An 18,178-nucleotide genomic window follows, 5' to 3' on the forward strand; every position below is an offset into this window, starting at 1 on the left:
GTATAAAAGCAAGGCCTCATTGTAACATTCAAATCATCTTATATCATCTTATACATTTATATATATAATAATAAATTATTATTATTAAATACCTGTGTGTATTTTTACATTCAAGTCTACAAGCTATCAGTCTTCGTGTTTCAGCGTAAGTTTATATGCTTTAGTAGTATCAGAGCCATGACACACGATATAATCATGCAGGCCTTTGAACGTAGTTCACTGCACAATATTCCATTACATTCACATCTTGAAGCCATGGAGAATTTTAATAAAAGTCAAGAATTATTTCAGCAATTAGAAAAATCAATTGCAGAAGTTAATGAATGTCGAAAGGAAATCAATAATAAGGATGAGAATGATGATAATGAACAAGAAGATGTGATACATAATGATGAAAATGAAAAGGATATCAATCACGATGATGATCCAAATGACATTGATGATGGTGAAGAGGAAAATATTGCAGAAGAACCTAAAAAAGAAAATGATCAAGATAATAACCACGTTGGGCTAATAATTTTTGAGAAAGCGTATTTGGAAATGAAGGATCGTATCAATAACGTTGTGGAGATGGGAAGTGTTCCGGATGACAAACAGAAAGAACACACGGGCTTCAAAGACTGGATTTTGGGAAGCACTAGGCAAGATCATTTGAGTATGGTTCAGATTCTACTGGAGAACGGAGAGGACAAGGACATTCATGGTAATGATCTGCCCACTCTTATTTATGTCTCCCGTGAAAAGCGACCGGGAATTCCTCACCATTACAAGGCTGGCGCTCTTAATTCCCTGATTAGAATCTCCGGCTTAATGAGCAATGCTCCCTTTATTCTCACTCTTGATTGCGACATGTGCACCAACAATTGTGAAGCACTTCGTCAAGCCATGTGCTTTTTCTTGGACCCACAAACAGGTCACCAGTTTGCGTACGTCCAATTCCCTCAAGGCTTTCATGGCATCACAAGGAACGATCTGTACGGAAACGATCACTTGAGGATTTCCTATTGTCAATTTAAAGGAATGGATGGTCTCGAAGGTCCACTATACGCGGGCACTGGATGCATTCACCGCCGGGATGCTTTATGTGGGAAGGAAGTAAGGCATGCATCCTCCAAATCACTTAAAGCCTATTCCACTTCTAGAGCTCAAACGAGTCCATCCAAGATGCTGAAATATGCAAGGGATCTTTCCAATTGCGCCTGCAAGGAGAAAACCCTCTGGGGCAAAGAGGTTGGCATGATTTATGACTGTGCTGTGGAAGATGCATTGACAGGTTTCGTTATACAGTGCAGAGGGTGGAACTCTATTTACTGCACTCCAAGGCGAAAATCATTTTTAGGTGGCGCGCCAGTGAACATGAATGACACACTCATTCAAATCAAAAGATGGAGTGTCGGATACCTTGAGTTTTTCTTGAGTAGGTTTTGCCCATATGTTTATGGGATTCAATGGACAAGTACAGCTCATTGTATGTTTTATGGTGTGTTGTGTCTATGAGCTCCCTCTTCTTTATGCATACTTTCCTACATTTTACTTCCTGCCCTTGCCATGCTTAACGACCTATCATTATTTCACAAGGCTTCAAATCCATGGTTCATCCTCTTTGTCTCATTAGCAGCATCTGCATATGGGTACATTCTGATAGAGTTTATGTGCATCGGGGGTTCATTTAAGAGTTGGTGGAATGAACAGAGGATGTGGTTGATTAAAGGCATGTCATCCTACTTGTTTGCTTTAATCCAAGTTCCTTGCAACATGCTCGGTTAAACGGAGGTAGGCTTCGAGGTGACAAGTAGAATAGTGGATAGCGAAGTAGCCAAAAGATGCAAGGAAGAAATGTACGAGTTTGGTGTGGCATCTACTGGTGAGCTCCAGTATTGTAGCAATAATGCTACAACTCCTGGGGCTTCCTGTCTCTTAATTTTATCAACCCGGTAGTTCGTACAAACTTGGAAGCGACGGTGCTGTATGCACAAGTACTAGCTCTTGTCGCAGCTGTCACTTGGTCAGCTGGCACAAGTCCGCTAGGGCTCAAGCCAACTTCTATAGGCTCTCAGAAGAAGCTTGTTAAATGATGGACGAAAGCTAGCTCAAAGAAGACTAATCTACTTGGAAAAAATGAACTGAAAGCAAATCAAAACATGGAAACCCTAGGAAACCCTAATTTAACTAGTCTAACCTCTATGATGCAAAGAATGTGAAGGAAAATTCTACCAATGATGCCATTACTTCTAATAAGTGAAAATGCATGAATCTAATCTACTTGCATCTTAAAAGACATGTTTTTGTATTTTTTCTTTAAGTGGATGGAGTGATTGTGATTTTGTGCTTATTAGGGTTTGGTTGTGCAGATGTGATGCGGAAGGAAGGAAAGCTTGGGAAAGGTTGGGGAGGCTAGGAGAGGTCCCCAGAGATCCTTAGCATCAGTCCACAGAGGTTCCTCACGTTCATAGGCTCAGCAACCGAGTGAGTGGCCTCCTACAGGATGTCTGCAGGGGATTCTACAGGAAACGCAGGGGTTTCTACAGGAAGTCTACAAATTGCTACAGGATGACCTACCGTGGGTGTTTGAAGTGATGGTGGAGTGATGGAATGGTAGTGGGAGATGTGCAAGGTAGGAATAAAGCTGGTGATGGCTTAGGAGTGGAGAAGTAGGATGGAGAACGAGTGTATGAAGTGGGTTGATGGATGGAAGGTTATAACAACGAAATGTCTAAAGAATGAAGTTACGTGAGGAGTGGAGGAGTTTGGGAGATAACAGAGCGGAGCAGAGGTCAAGGATATGGTTGTATGCGTGATCAAGACGAAGAAGGAGGTAATAGAACGATAAAAAGCAGTGTAAATAAAACAAATGGCTTATGACTGTCACCAAGATGAAAATTCATTAACCTAAGCTACCTGAACTCAATGAACAACAATATAAAGCGTGTAGAGGAATGTGCATGAAGCGGTGATGAAGGTGTATGGTGCAAGAGTGAAGTGCATGGAAAGATCTATCATAAACGAGACTATGTTGCAGCATGTATAAAGTGAAGAACTGCGTATTTTTGTGGCTGGTATAGGCTGCACTCCAATCTCCAAACAGAGATGGCAGTGGAGACTTCCTCAACCTTTTTGCTGGAGCTCCAAGAGATTATATCTATCCTCCTATCAAACTTAAGCAACTGAAAGCAAATCACCATAAACTAGTCCTATCTATGCTCATGAAAACGACTAAATTACTAAACTGTGAATTCGAATTGCATGTGAAAATAAACAAACTCAAAGTGCTGGAACGAAATGCAAACACATTACAACACTAAGGAGATCTATTGCTCTCAGGTTGGGCCCTAACCTGAGAGCTATAGCTCCTTGAGAAAACTCAGAACTAGATCAAAATCTGCCTGCTTTATTCATAATCTGATGTCATGCCAAATTGGCTTACAAAAAGGAACAAAGACTGAGCTCTAGCTCGTACTTTCCAATTACAAGAGTAATGCCAAGGTTCAAAAAGCTTCTCTGCAAGGCTACGGCCTCAGTATTTATGAAAAAACGATCATCCAACAGATGTCCTTGATTTTAGGAGCTCGACTGTCCAACTAAAGTTTAACTGTTGATCCTGTAGGACAGTCATAACTACTGTTCCTGTAGAACAGTTATAAGTGTTGTTCCTGTAGAATAGCTGGCTGCTTCTAAGCTCGGTGGGGAGATGGATTGGAGCTCGGAGTTCTTGGTGAGAATCACGAGGAAGGTCCCCAAGACCGTGGACATCCTCTCCTAAAAATCAGCAGTGCCACCTCATTGTCTCCTTGTCTCCTTTTTCGTTGTCTTTTTCTCCCTTTTAATGCCAAAAACCTGAAAGCATCATGCATTAGTCACGTAGATAAAGTGTCTACCCTTCTTCCTACAAACAACACGAATAAACTAAGAAATGCATGCATAAGTAGTAAAAAGTGAATGGTTTGAGCAAAGCAAGTAGGCCAAATGAGCCCAAATTGTACCAAAAATTGGGGCTCATCATCACCCCCCAGCTAAACTATTTGCTCATCCTTGAGCAACTTTGCCCTGGCTCCTCGTCTTTGGTCGAGAACTAGAGCCCGGAGCATGCTTTTCCTCCCCTGATTTTGGTGGTCCTGCCTTTTCTGCCGAGGGTGGCACTTCTTCCTTTCCCGTTTTTGGCGGCCCTGCCTTTGCTGCCCCTGGTGGTGACGAAGGTGATGCTTCCTTCCCCTTTCCTATTTCCTTGAGCCGGGCTTCGGAGGGCGACTGGCCTATTTTTCGTGTCCAGGAAGTTATTTTTGGGCTCCCCTTTTTGGGGGTGGCTGATGTTTTAGAGGGGGTTCTTGCACTGGGTGAAGTAGGGACGTCCCCTGAAATGGATTGGCTGCTGGGTGGAGACTGTGGCTTGCCCGTGGTCATACTCTTGCTTCTCTTGGCTTCAGATGGTAGAGGGGTCTCCCTCTCCCTTTTCTCCTTCGGTTTTGGAGGTGTACTGAGGGCAGCCAGTGCCGCTGCTGCCTCCTTTTCGAGAATGCCAGCCTTCTCTTTCTTGTGTTTTTCCCTCTCAGAGCTCCTTGTAGAGGGCCCCTCCTTTTCAGATTTCTGGCTTCCGATGGAAGACCCTGCTTTGCCCACTTCCGGGCCTCCTGTAGAAGATTCTTTCTTTCCCGCTGTTGGGCTTCCTGAAGAAGGCCCTCTTTCTGCCTTCAGACTCTCTGTAGGAGGCTGTTTCTCAATGACTTTCGGGCCTCTTGTAGAAGCCCCTTTTTCCAATTTCGGGCTTCCTGTAGAAGCCCTTGTCTCTGTCTTCGGGCTTCCTGTAGAAGCCTGTGTTTGCACTTTCGGGCTTCCTGTAGAAGCCTTTGTCTCCGTTTTTGGGCTTCCTGTAGAAGCCTGTTCTCCAACGATTTTCGCGCTTCCTGTAGAAGCCTTGGTCTTTGCTTTTGGGCTTCCTGTAGAAGCCTGCTCCTTACTGATCTTCGGGCTTCCTGTAGAAGCCTTTGTCTTTGTTTTCGGGCTTCCTGTAGAAGCCTGTTTTTCAATGATTTTTGGGCTTCCTGTAGAAGCCTGAGTTTGTGTTTTCGGGCTTCCTATAGAAGCCTGTTTTTGCTTTCCTGTAGACACAGGTGTCTCCACTTCTGCTTGCTTGCCTGCTTGAGTTTTGCTTTTTGCTTTGGGTGCAGGTGCTGTTAAGGTACTTGGTCTGACATGGGCCACCTCGGCTTTGTCCATTCTGCTCTTCATCCTCTTTTCCCTTGCTGACAGGATAGGTGTGCCACCTTTTTCTTGGTCCTTCTTTTCCTCATGCTTCTTCCTTTGTTCTTCGGCCACTGCTTCGTGTTCCTCACTGCTAGAGGAACCCGTTTCTTCGATCAACATTTTAATATCCCCATCTTTGGTCAAATTGCAGAAGGATTCCCATGAGAGGGGGACCTTATATGAGTGCAATGCATCTTCCACAAGCAGCTTTATTAACCCATGGTGGGCTATCTGATCAGGTATGCCCTCTCTTAGCTTTGTAGCACACTCCATTAGGGATTGCAGGAGATAATACAGGATGCTCAGTTTTTGCTCTACAGGAAGGTCAATTCGGTGCCTCAACTCAGTGAGTAACCGAAAGTGATATGCATACACGATGCTGAACCGGCCTTCACAAGTAATATATTTCATGATTTGCAAATTGACTTCATTCCAAGGTGGTGATAGACTCGTTCTTCTCACCCCGTTTTTATCCTCCGAGAATTCTTCCTCAGGTGGAAAGAATTCCTTCTTTGCCTGTTGACTCAGCTTTCTCTCCTCTTTATCCCACGACAGACCCATAGGAAGTTCTGTGATCCGACTGATATGTTCTGGGGTGAGTTTGAGGCTTAGACCTCTGAAGTTTACTGTGGCCAGTGTCTGGGATTTAGGCTTCAAAGCCTGCAAGAATTCCTCGGCTACTTCATCATCGTAGCCCTGCAGCTTATCACAAAAAGGCATCCATTGTGCTCTGGTGAAGAGCTCTACCACTGCCGGGTTTCTCCTTAGTTTAGTTGAATCCGTGGGCTCTCGTCTTATAAACCCACCCGGCATGATGAACACGGTCGTTTTAACAAAAGGTGGCAGATGCAAAAGGGATTTGGTCTATGGAGACAGAGCATGCACATACAAAATTTCAACACAGACTACTTATACCAACATCCTGTAGAATGGTAGCAACGGTATAGCAAACAACAATTCCACCAATATCTTTATAACCCAATCGTGGACGATGGTCTTGCCACTTCTAATAACCAGTTACAGTAAGAGTTCAGGGTTACCTCCTTAATTGGCCACCTTTTTTCGCGAGGCACCCGCTTTCCTGTAGATGACTGCGTTCCTGTAGACTGCGTTCCTGTAGAACTGCGCTCCTGTAGAACTGCGTTCCTGTAGAACTGCGTTCCTGTAGAAGCCGTGCGCAATTCTCGGGGAGGACTGTAGTTGGCCGCGCTCGCGGTGTGCTTGACCAGCGTTCTGGTAGCCAACAACTCGGCGTATCAAAGTGCAAAGGAGATCAGAATAGCTATCCGAGTCGAAGTGTTGGATGATAAATGCATGCGCATGATTTAGCCGATTGGATTTTGAATCGGCGCAATCCGTGGTGTGGGGGATGAGCTGTCCCCGCCGGACCGTTGGGTGACGTCATCCATCCTCTGCCTGCGTATTCACTTGCTGCTGCATTCATTCCCACAGATTTGCCGCCACCTTTCCTATTAAACTCATGCTTCTGACGAGAGTGTTCCCACGTGCATGCCGTTCATTCTCTTTGTCGTGGCCGCCACCCAAACATCCAATTACACTTTAACTAGCCGACGTGGCCAGTCGACTGGCCATACGGCCGCTCAACCGTTCAATTTTACGCTTTGCAAACAATTTCAAAGTTAGATTCATGCGATTTGATGGAAGGAAGGGTGGAGACACTTACCTGCGCGAATGCGCACGATTTTTCCAGTTCTCGGACGATGGCGAGCGGATCTACCTGCTGCGTGCGACTTACACAGACCCGGAAGCTCGTGGTTGCAGGCTGCCAATGCTGGAGTGGGTGGTTTTGCTTGCATGCGCCCGCGTTTCATTTCGGATGGCGGTGCTGTAGAAAATCCACTCAAGCAGGTTGAACTGTTACAGGATCCCCGCGAGGGGTCTCGTAACAGTCCTTTCTCCTTGGGTGCATGCTGCACGATGGCGGTTCTGGCTTCTCGATCACAATCCCGGAGCTCTTGATGCATGTGGTATGAGATTCCATCATTTGTTAACTTTGGAAATGGCTTTCCCGCGAGAACTCATCGATTTTCTTTGTTTGTGCAGGGACTTGGCCGCATGTCGACACGGGTGGTGGAGCATGGTGACAGCAACGTGCAAGGATGCCAACAGAGGCTTGCATGCATCCAAACCAATCCATGGTCGCGAAACCTCTTTTCAAGATGAATTCTGGCCGTCCAAAACTCCTACAGGAAGTTTCCTGTAGAACACAGAGCTTCCTGTAGAAAGTTCGGCCTTCCTGTAGAAAGTCTGCACTTTCCTATAGAAAATCCGCGCCTTCCTGTAGAAAGACTACGCCCTCCTGTAGAAAGACTGCGCCTTCCTGTAGAAAGACAGCAGCTTCCTGTAGAAGATTCAAACCATGATAAAATTGCACATACCTTGAAAAACATGGGTGCTCTTGGAGGAGGTACTGATGAGGTTCCTTGACAGCATGATGAGGACCCTTGGCTGTGAGTTGAAGGGCTTCCTCTTCTCCATAGAGCATCTGCAACCTGCAATTTTTACCATATTTTGCTTATTGTGTTTTTTTTTTTTTTTTCTTTTCTCTTTTTCTTCTTCTTTTTTTTTTTTTGAAAGATAACAGGGGCGCCTCAAGGAGGTTTTCACCCATGCCATCTGCCCTGAGTGCCTCAGAGAGGTTTTCACTCAAGGATCTTTTTCAACCTTTTCTCTTTTTTTTTTTAAACAAAAGCAATAGGAGCGCCTCAATGAGGTTTTCACCCCTACTACCTGCCTTGGGCACCTCAGAGAGGTTTTCACCCAAGGATCTTTTTTTTTTTTTCAGATATTTTTTCAGGGTGTGCCAGAGGCAGAGGCAAAACCCTTCTCTATGACGATTACAGATTTCTCCATAGTTTTGATAAACTCTTGTCTTGAGAGAGGTCTCCTGTAGATCTTCAATCGATGCCCATTGACAAGCATGGGAATGGCTTCCTCATCAATGGTTCGAATGAGGACAGATCCATTGTCATGGCATTTCTCCACTGTATATGGTCCTAACCATCTGGTTCTCAACTTCCCCTTAAAATCTTTGTATCTGGAATCATACAAAAAAGCCCAATCTCCCGGCTGAAATTGCTTGTCATGGAGATGTTGGTCATGTCACACCTTCCTCTGAAGTTGAACCACTTCTGAGTGAAGGAGGGCATGCATGCGGTGCTCGTCCAGGCCATTCAGCTGCAACAACCTTTCTTGTTGAGCATGGCTGAGATCTAGGTCCAGCTGAGCTGCCATCCTCAAGGTGTTGTATTCAAACTCCATGGACAGCAAAGCTTTCTTCCCATAGACCAGCTCATATGGTGTGAAACTGGTGGTGGTCTTCCAAGTGGTGTTGTAGGCCCATGTGGCTTCTACCAGGCGATCTGCCCAGTCCTTTCTGTTGCTGCTCACCACTTTAGTCAAGATCCCTTCTAATGCTCTATTGGTGACTTCCACCTGCCCATTTGCTTGAGGGTGATAAGGGGTGGAAGTCCTGTGCTTGATCTTGTGATGAGCTAGGAGATCTTCAACCAGGTTGGAGGTGAACTGGCTCCCTTGATCGGTGACCAGCTCTCTTGGATAGCCAAACTTATAGAAGATGTTCTCTCTTAGGAACTTGGCCACCTTTTCTTCTGTTGCTGCTTTGATTGCTTTGGTCTCTGCCCACTTTGTCAAATAGTCAGTACACACAATGATGTAAGTCCTTTGCCTCGAAGAGGGGTTGATTGGGCCCACAAAGTCCATGCCCCACTTCTCAAATGGCTCAAGAGTCACTTGAGGTTGGAGAGGCATCTCATCCCTTTGGGTCGGTTTCCCCATTCTTTGGCATTGGTCACACTGACTGACATATCTTCTGACATCTTGATGAAGTGTGGGCCAATAGTAGCCTGCCTGCAAGATCTTGAAGGCAGTTCTCTTTGCTGCAAAATGCCCTCCACAAGTCCCATCATGACAAGTGAGGAGGATATCAAAGATTTCCTCCTCCCTTACACAACGCCTTAAGATCTGATCGAGGCCAAGCTTGAACAAATTGCCCCCGATCCAAGTGAATGAGGCACTTTTTCTGATGATTCTGCTCTTCTCTCTGGAAGATAGGTGTGGAGGGAACTGTGCTGAAACAAGATAGTTTGCTATATCAGCAAACCATGGAGAGAGTACTGAAATAGCAAACAGATGTTCATCAGGCATCTAATCGTCCACTGTTCCATCCTCATCTGCAGACAAATCCAATCTAGATAAAAATTCAGCAACAACATTTTCTCTACCTGGTTTATCAACAATGGTTAGATCAAACTGCTGCAATAAAAGTAACCATCTAATAATACGAGCATTCACATCTGGTTTATTCATCAAATATCTAATAGCAGCATGGTCAGTATGTACAAAGGTCTGGTAACCAGTAATATAATGTCGGAACTTGTTCAATGCATGGACCATAGCCAAAAATTCTTTCTCGGTTACAGTGTAATTCAGCTCAGCTTTGGACAAGTTTTTGCTAACAAAGTAAATGGCATATGGAAGTTTCTGCTCAACTTGTCCTAAAGCTGCACCTATGGCTTTGTTCGAGGCATCAGTGTGGATATGGAAAGGTAGGGCCCAGTTTGGACCTCTCAAGATTGGGGCTGACACCAACCTGTCCTTCAATTCATTTAAAGCCCTCTGACAATCGTCAGTCCATTTAAACTCCACATCTTTTGCCAACAGACCAAACAATGGCGAGGCTAGCTTGCTAAAATCTTTAATGAATCTCTGGTAGTATCCTGCTAATCCCAAGAAACTCCGGACATCCCTTACCTTTTGAGGAGGTGGAACCCTCTTGATGAGAGCAATTTTGTTAGGATCCACCTGTAATCCTTGGGAAGAAATGGTATGGCCTAGCACAGTCCCCTCAGTCATTAGGAATTCACATTTTTCAGGACTAAGGGACAAGTTCATCTCGGTGCATTTGGTTAGGACTTTCCCCAGGTTGGAAAATGCTTCCTGGAAGTTGGCCCCATAAGGAGTAAAGTCATCCATGTATATTTCCACTGCATCATGGACCAGCTCCGAGAAGATGCTCAAGACAGCTCTCTGAAAGGTAGCAGGAGCATTGCATAGCCCAAAGGGAAGGACTCGATAGGCGAAGGTACCCCAAGGACAAGTGAAGGTGGTCTTATCTTGGTCTTCCGGGCTGATTTGGATTTGATTGTACCCGCTAAACCCATCCAGGAAAGAGAAGAACTTCTTTCCTGCTAGTCCATCCAACACTTGATCTATGAAAGGTAGAGGGAAATGGTCCTTCTTGGTAGCTTTGTTCAGTTCTCGGTAGTCCACAAAAATTCTCCATTTCCCATTTTTCTTGGGAACCAACACTAGAGGGGACACCCATTCACTATCTGAGATGGGGTAGATGAATCCGGCATCCAACAGTTTCTGCAATTCTTCCTTGACAATGTCTTTAAGGGCTAGATTCATTCTCCTCTGAGGTTGCCTAACCGGTTTACAATCCTCTTTGATGTATATATGATGGGTACAGACCGAAGGATGGACTCCTTTCATTTCCTTATAGCTCCAAGCAAAAGCATCTAGGTGGTTGGCCAACAGACTACACAGCTCCTTTTCCTGGGAAGGAGATAGGGAGGAGCTGATCTTCAATGCTTTCTCAGGGCCGAACTCCACATTCTTGACTCTGGGAGTAACAGGGTTGGTTGTACAGAGATCCACTAAGGTGCTAGCTTGGGCATCCTCCACCAATTCCTCTAAGGGTAGTGCACTGGAAGGTGGATCCTGGATCAAGGTCTCGATCAATTCATCCTCGGTTGGGGGGTCTTTTCTAGTGGTATCTAAGGTGCACAGAGGTGCTGAGTACACCTCGTCTTCTTCTCCTTCTTCCAACCAGAGTGGTAAATCATGCTCTAAAGAAGGTTGGGCAGGAGGGTATAGGACTAGTTGCTTGGACATGGGACCATTTTTGATGGTCATGTTTCCTACCCGACAACTTATGTAAGCATCCACAGTAGCTAACCAAGGCCTTCCCAAAATGAGAGGATATCCAGTAAGCTTGGCCTTTGGTTGCAGAACCAGGAAGTCTGCAGGGTATTCCCAAGAATCAATGGAGACCATGACATCCTCCACAATCCCTTCGGGAGTCACGGTGGAGCGATCTGCTAATTGCAGTACTGTCGAGGTCTTCCTCAAGGAACCTTGAAGATTGAGTTTAAGCATGGTATCCCTGGTCATCACATTGATGGCCGCCCCCAGATCAATCAAGGTGTGGGGGACAATGGTGCCATTGATGTGAACATCTACTACAGGACTTCCAGGATCTAGGTACTTTGGGCAGATGACTTGTCCTAGCATAAGGTCAGACAGTTGTCCTATGACATTGATAGTTGAGGCATCTTTCTTCCGTCTGCCTAGGTGTTTGAAACACTTCTCCTTAATCAGCTTGTTATATATTGGCACATCCTTGATGGCTTGGAGAAGTGGGATTTTTACACACAACTGCTTGAGCTCACCCAAAAGCTCATCTTCTTCTGGGTTAGGTTGTGTGGTGGCTGTTAGTCTCTCAGGAAAGGGTGGAATAGCCTTTGGTTCACTTTCCTGTTTATCTTCCTCATCCTCTGGGGGAGGAGGTTGGCGATCTAGTAGAGTCTTTCCAGATCGAAGGTTGATCTCCTGGATCTCCACAGCATAGGTAGGGCATGAGGTTTCCCCAGTGTATACCTGTTGGGCCTGTCTATTGTTGGCGTTCGGGTTCGGTTGAGAAGGCATTTGAGGTTGCCTTGGAGGAGCAGGAGGTAATGGTTGAGGTTGAACTGGTGGTGGAGGCAAAATGGCAGGAGGAGTGTTGTATTGGGGCCTCCACCCCGACTGAGGTGCATTCCATTGAGGCTGTGGCTGGGTATGTGAGTGATATGGATGAGAAGTAGGTTGAGTGGGGTACTGAGGTGGATAAGACCATGGAGGAGGCATGGACCATGAAGGATGAGCAGGGGGACCCCAGGAAGGCATAGGAGTTGACTGGTTGGGGTTGTAATAAGCTTGAGATGCCCCTTGCATCCCCTGCTGATAAGGTATAGATCCTTGTGGCCTCCTTTGGTTGAGGTAATAGAGAGGCTCTGTGGGAGCTTCGGTCCCTTGGTACATGGCTTTAAACCCAGGTAAGGTTGGACATTGATTTGTGGGATGGTCCTCCTCACAAACGAAACACACTTCAACCGAATGCAATGGACATTCGTTCTTAGGGTGCCTCCTTGTGCACCTAGGACAGAAGACAGCCAAGGCTCTCTCAGCCTCTTCTTTCTTTTGCTGAATCCTAAATGTATCAAGCTGCATGGCAATGGTTTGTCTCACCTCACTCTTAAGATCTTCTAATTGGTTTGCAAGCTCATGTTTGGAGAAAAGGGACACTAGTTGAGAGGTGGTTTCCTCTACCTCGTTTCCGAGCTGCCCTGGAGTGGTTTCTAAACACAGTCTTGATGTCCTCATAAGGCAGTTGGTAAATGTCCCCCCCAGCTAACATGTGAAGGGTATCTAGGAGGTCTTCAGGGACTCCTCGGAGTAGGACCAACTTGAGGGATTCAGGGTCAAGTGTGCACCTGGCCCGCTTATAGCTTAGTTGGAACCTCTCCTCATAATCCTCTAAGGACTCATCATTTCCCATGGTCATCCGAAAGATTTCCCCCTTTGTTTCCTTGGACCTACAGTAATCCCAGTACTTGGTGTTGAAAGCTTGCTGCATCTGAGCCCAAGTAGTGATACTATTCCCAGGTAAACCCATGAACCAGCGTAGTGCTGCATCCTTGAGAGTGGAAGGGAAAAGTTTCAACTTTTGCTCATCTTCAGTATAGTCATAGGTTCTACAAAGGACAGCAAACTCAAACAGGAAGGTATCTAGATCTTCAGTGGTCAACCCATGGAAGTGAGGTAAGGCGGAGGGGCTAATGTTTTTCATTTTCATCTCTCCATTGGTCTCTCGGATGGGGAAGGCACCTTCTATTCTCTCATCTTCTCTTCTATTATCAGCCATAGCTTCAAATGGAGTAGTCTCTAACTCTTCTTCTACTATAGTATCTTTAGATATCTCAGGATGTTCACCTATAGGTTCTTCTGGGTCACTGTCACCACAGAGGAGAGAAGGGTGACTCAGTGATGTGGTGGGGGTGTTTGGTAGGAATTTGCCTGATCTATCTCGGTTCCTACGAGGCATGAAATGGAAAAGACTTTCTTTTTTCTCTTTGATTGCTTTTGCTTTTCTTTTCTTTTGGTACCTGCAAAACTGAGACAGATTGATCTACAACTATCTATGAAAGATGCAAAATTAACTGAAAACAGGAAAGGACTAATCTACTTTGCTCAAATGAAATTGCAGGAATGGAAATGCTAGTCTACGCTTGCAGAAAGGAAATGCTAATCTATGAAAGCAGGAAATGCTATGCTACTTTTGCAGAATGGAAATGAAGTAAACTACTTAGCAGAAGGTAAGTGTAAGAAAGTAGAAGAAAAGCAACAATTGCTAATACTTTGACGCTTCCCCGGCAACGGCGCCAAAAAGATGGTGAGCTCCAGTATTGTAGCAATAATGCTACAACTCCTGGGGCTTCCTGTCTCTTAATTTGATCAACCCGGTAGTTCGTACAAACTTGGAAGCGACGGTGCTGTATGCACAAGTACTAGCTCTTGTCGCAGCTGTCACTTGGTCAGTTGGCACAAGTCCGCTAGGGCTCAAGCCAACTTCTATAGGCTCTCAGAAGAAGCTTGTTAAATGATGGATGAAAGCTAGCTCAAAGAAGACTAATCTACTTGGCAAAAATGAACTGAAAGCAAATCAAAACATGGAAACCCTTGGAAACCCTAATTTAACTAGTCTAATCTCTATGATGCAAAGAATGTGAAGGAAACTTCTACCAATGATGCCATTACTTCTAATAAGTGAAAATGCATGAATCTAATCTACTTGCATATTAAAAGACATGTTTTTGTATTTTTTCTTTAAGTGGATGGAGTGATTGTGATTTTGTGCTTATTAGGGTTTGGTTGTGCAGATGTGATGCGGAAGGAAGGAAAGCTTGGGAAAGGTTGGGGAGGCTAGGAGAGGTCCCCAGAGATCCTTAGCATCAGTCCACAGAGGTTCCTCACGTTCAGAGGCTCAACAACTGAGTGAGTGGCCTCCTACAGGATGTCTGCAGGGGATTCTACAGGAAACGCAGGGGTTTCTACAGGAAGTCTACAAATTGCTACAGGATGACCTACCGTGGGTGTTTGAAGTGATGGTGGAGTGATGGAATGGTAGGGGGAGATGTGCAAGGTAGGAATAAAGCTGGTGATGGCTCAGGAGTGGAGAAGTAGGATGGAGAACGAGTGTATGAAGTGGGTTGATGGATGGAAGGTTATAACAACGAAATGCCTAAAGAATGAAGTTACGTGAGGAGTGGAGGAGTTTGGGAGATAACAGAGCGGAGCAGAGGTCAAGGATATGGTTGTATGCGTGATCAAGACGAAGAAGGAGGTAATAGAATGATAAAAAGCAGTGTAAATAAAACAAATGGCTTATGACTGTCACCAAGATGAAAATTCATTAACCTAAGCTACCTGAACTCAATGAAGATCAATATAAAGCGTGTAGAGGAATGTGCATGAAGCGGTGATGAAGGTGTATGGTGCAAGAGTGAAGTGCATGGAAAGATCTATCATAAACGAGACTATGTTGCAGCATGTATAAAGTGAAGAACTGCGTATTTTTGTGGCTGGTATAGGCTGCACTCCAATCTCCAAACAGAGATGGCAGTGGAGACTTCCTCAACCTTTTTGCCGGAGCTCCAAGAGATTATATCTATCCTCCTATCAAACTTAAGCAACTGAAAGAAAATCACCATAAACTAGTCCTATCTATGCTCATGAAAACGACTAAATTACCAAACTGTGAATTCGAATTGCATGTGAAAATAAACAAACTCAAAGTGCTGGAATGAAATGCAAACACATTACAACACTAAGGATATCTATTGCTCTCAGGTTGGGCCCTAACCTGAGAGCTATAGCTCCTTGAGAAAACTCAGAACTAGATCAAAATCTGCCTGCTTTATTCATAATCTGATGTCATGCCAAATTGGCTTACAAAAAGGAACAAAGACTGAGCTCTAGCTCGTACTTTCCAATTACAAGAGTAATGCCAAGGTTCAAAAAGCTTCTCTGCAAGGCTACGGCCTCAGTATTTATGCAAAAACGATCATCCAACAGATGTCCTTGATTTTAGGAGCTCGGCTGTCTAACTAAAGTTTAACTGCTGATCCTGTAGGACAGTCATAACTACTGTTCCTGTAGAACAGTTATAACTGCTGTTCCTGTAGAACAGCTGGCTGCTTCTAAGCTCGGTGGGGAGATGGATTGGAGCTCGGAGTTCTTGGTGAGAATCACGAGGAAGGTCCCCAAGACCGTGGACATCCTCTCCTAAAAACCAGCAGTGCCACCTCGTTGTCTCCTTGTCTCCTTTTTCGTTGTCTTTTTCTCCCTTTTAATGCCAAAAACCTGAAAGCATCATGCATTAGTCACGTAGATAAAGTGTCTACCCTTCTTCCTACAAACAACATGAATAAACTAAGAAATGCATGCATAAGCAGTAAAAAGTGAATGGTTTGAGCAAAGCAAGTAGGCCAAATGAGCCCAAATTGTACCAAAAATTGGGGCTCATCATCTACCATGTTTGTTCCACCAGCAACTTTAGCAATAACAAACTTGATATCATTGGTCGGTGGACTAGCAAGAATCATGCGAGAAGGATATAAGACTTTTGACAGTATGATTTTGCAGTTACTTTTGTGCAGCTTCATCGTGTTAATTAGTTATCCTATATTGGAGGCCATGTTTCTGAGGAAGGACAAAGGGCGAATACCTACTTCCATTACCGTTGTTTCCATTTTTTGCAGTTTCTGTGTGTTCTAATCATGGTCATGATCCAGTAAGGGTAAGGGAAAGAGGTGCTATGTGTTGATGCGAGTGGACTGCTGTGTCGTCGAATACACAATCAAACCTGTATCGTTAACACCTTGTTCCCCAAAGCTGACAAACCCTTTTAAATTTGTCCATGTCGTCAAGCATCATGATGCTATCAAGCAATGTGATCGGGAGTAAAAGGGCGGATTTGGATTCGATATGTGGGTTGTGGATACAACAAATAATTTAATTAATTAAAATTATATATCTATATCTATATCTATATATATATATATATATATATATATATATATATATATATATATATTAAAAAATTATTATATAAAAAAAAACAGTCAAAAAAAAATATAAGTTGTAAAAATAAAAAATCGATAACACTGGATTCAAAAAAAAAATTCTTAAATTAAAAATAAAAAAAAAAGAGAAAAAAAGAATAAAAAATACAACTTTGACTCAAAATAGAGTTATTAGCGAATTATAGACACTGATCCAACTTTCTGCCTTCCATATGCCGAGACGACAACTGCAAAGACAATTCTCAACAATATAGCTTTGAGGATAAAGCTTTTGAAGGACGGGGTTATGTTATGAGTATAATTCATAACAAATAATAAAATAAAATAAATATAAAGATTAAATATTTAAATATTAATTAGGTTAAATAGTCTTTAAGTTAAGTGAAAAGGCCTGTCTAAAAGACATGCCCATTCACGAAAGGTCACCTACTGAGGTATAAAAGTAGGGCCTCATTGTAACATTCAAATCATCTTATATCAATCTTATATATATATATATATATATATATATATATATATATATATATATATAATAAATTATTATTATTAAATACCTGTGTGTCTTTTTACATTCAAGTCTATAAGCTATCAGTCTTTGTGTTTCAGCGTAAGTTTATATACTTCAAGGAACCAGCTCCCTTACTTCTATCCACAACTACTTGACTGTAGGAGGGAGCAGAACTCCCTCCTCCTTGTCCCACCATGGTAACCAGATGCACAATCCCTAAAAAAAAACCCTATATCAGATCTGTATCCCGTTCCCCAGTTTTTTCTTTATCAAGTGGCGTTATCATTATTACTTCCCATTTTATTTTTCTTTTTCTTGGTGGAACCAATGTTTTTATTTATTTATTATTATTATATTTTAATATAATAGTTAATTAATTAAATTGATTATATAATTATAATAATTATAATTATAAATTATATAATACAATTATAATTATATAATATGATTATAATTATATAATTTAATAATTATAAGTCTTATAATTATGAATTATAGAATATATACTTAGCACTATGATAATTAGAACCCTTATGTAGTTATTGAAGGGTTGGGACAATGGTTACGATGGCACCTTGGTGACGGTTGGTCATCAGTCAAGATGTAATGGACAACAATGGATGGTCGAGATCATGGAATTGGGTGGCGTGAGTAAGTGAATGGTTGATGCGGTAGGGACAAGGTCAACGAAGTTATAACTGTTAGGGAATGTCCAGGTGGGGTGGCCTGCAACATTACAGTGTCGGTGGGGAAACAAGGAGTCGACTGGTGGACCGGATGCGGGTGATAGCGGAGGAGAATGACATATAGGGTTCGGTCGGCGAGAGGATGCATCGAAATGAATGAATGGACAGTAACAGGGACAGTGGGGGACATAGAACACAGGATGATGATATATTATTGTTTTGAGGCTTCTGTGATTTGTATTGTGTGTAGAGTTTTTTTCCGGAATCATCGCATCCATAATTATTAGAATTGACGTTTCGAGCCATCCACCGTGGCTCATCATCCTTTATACTACACTTAGGTCATTGGTTTCCATGGAAAATGGTAACAAAAAAAAAATAATGACATTCTTAATAAAATTAATTAAAAACAAAAATAATAAATTGAAAAAATTAATTAAAATTATTTGAAAAAATTAATTTGAAATTCTAAAATAAAATTAATTAAAAACAAAAATAATAAGTTGAAAGAAAAA

At 43.2% G+C, this 18,178-nt stretch overlaps 1 pseudogene; it reads left to right on the forward strand.

Moving 5' to 3' along the window:
• The first annotated feature begins 195 nt into the window (after positions 1-195).
• LOC149235879 (cellulose synthase-like protein E2 pseudogene) lies at positions 196-16,161 on the forward strand (annotated as a pseudogene).
• The last annotated feature ends 2,017 nt before the right edge of the window (positions 16,162-18,178 follow it).

Source organism: Pinus tabuliformis, chromosome 8, assembly GCF_031772625.1.
Source record: "Pinus tabuliformis cultivar Carrire ecotype Pingquan chromosome 8, CPIR1, whole genome shotgun sequence".
NCBI lineage: Eukaryota > Viridiplantae > Streptophyta > Pinopsida > Pinales > Pinaceae > Pinus > Pinus tabuliformis.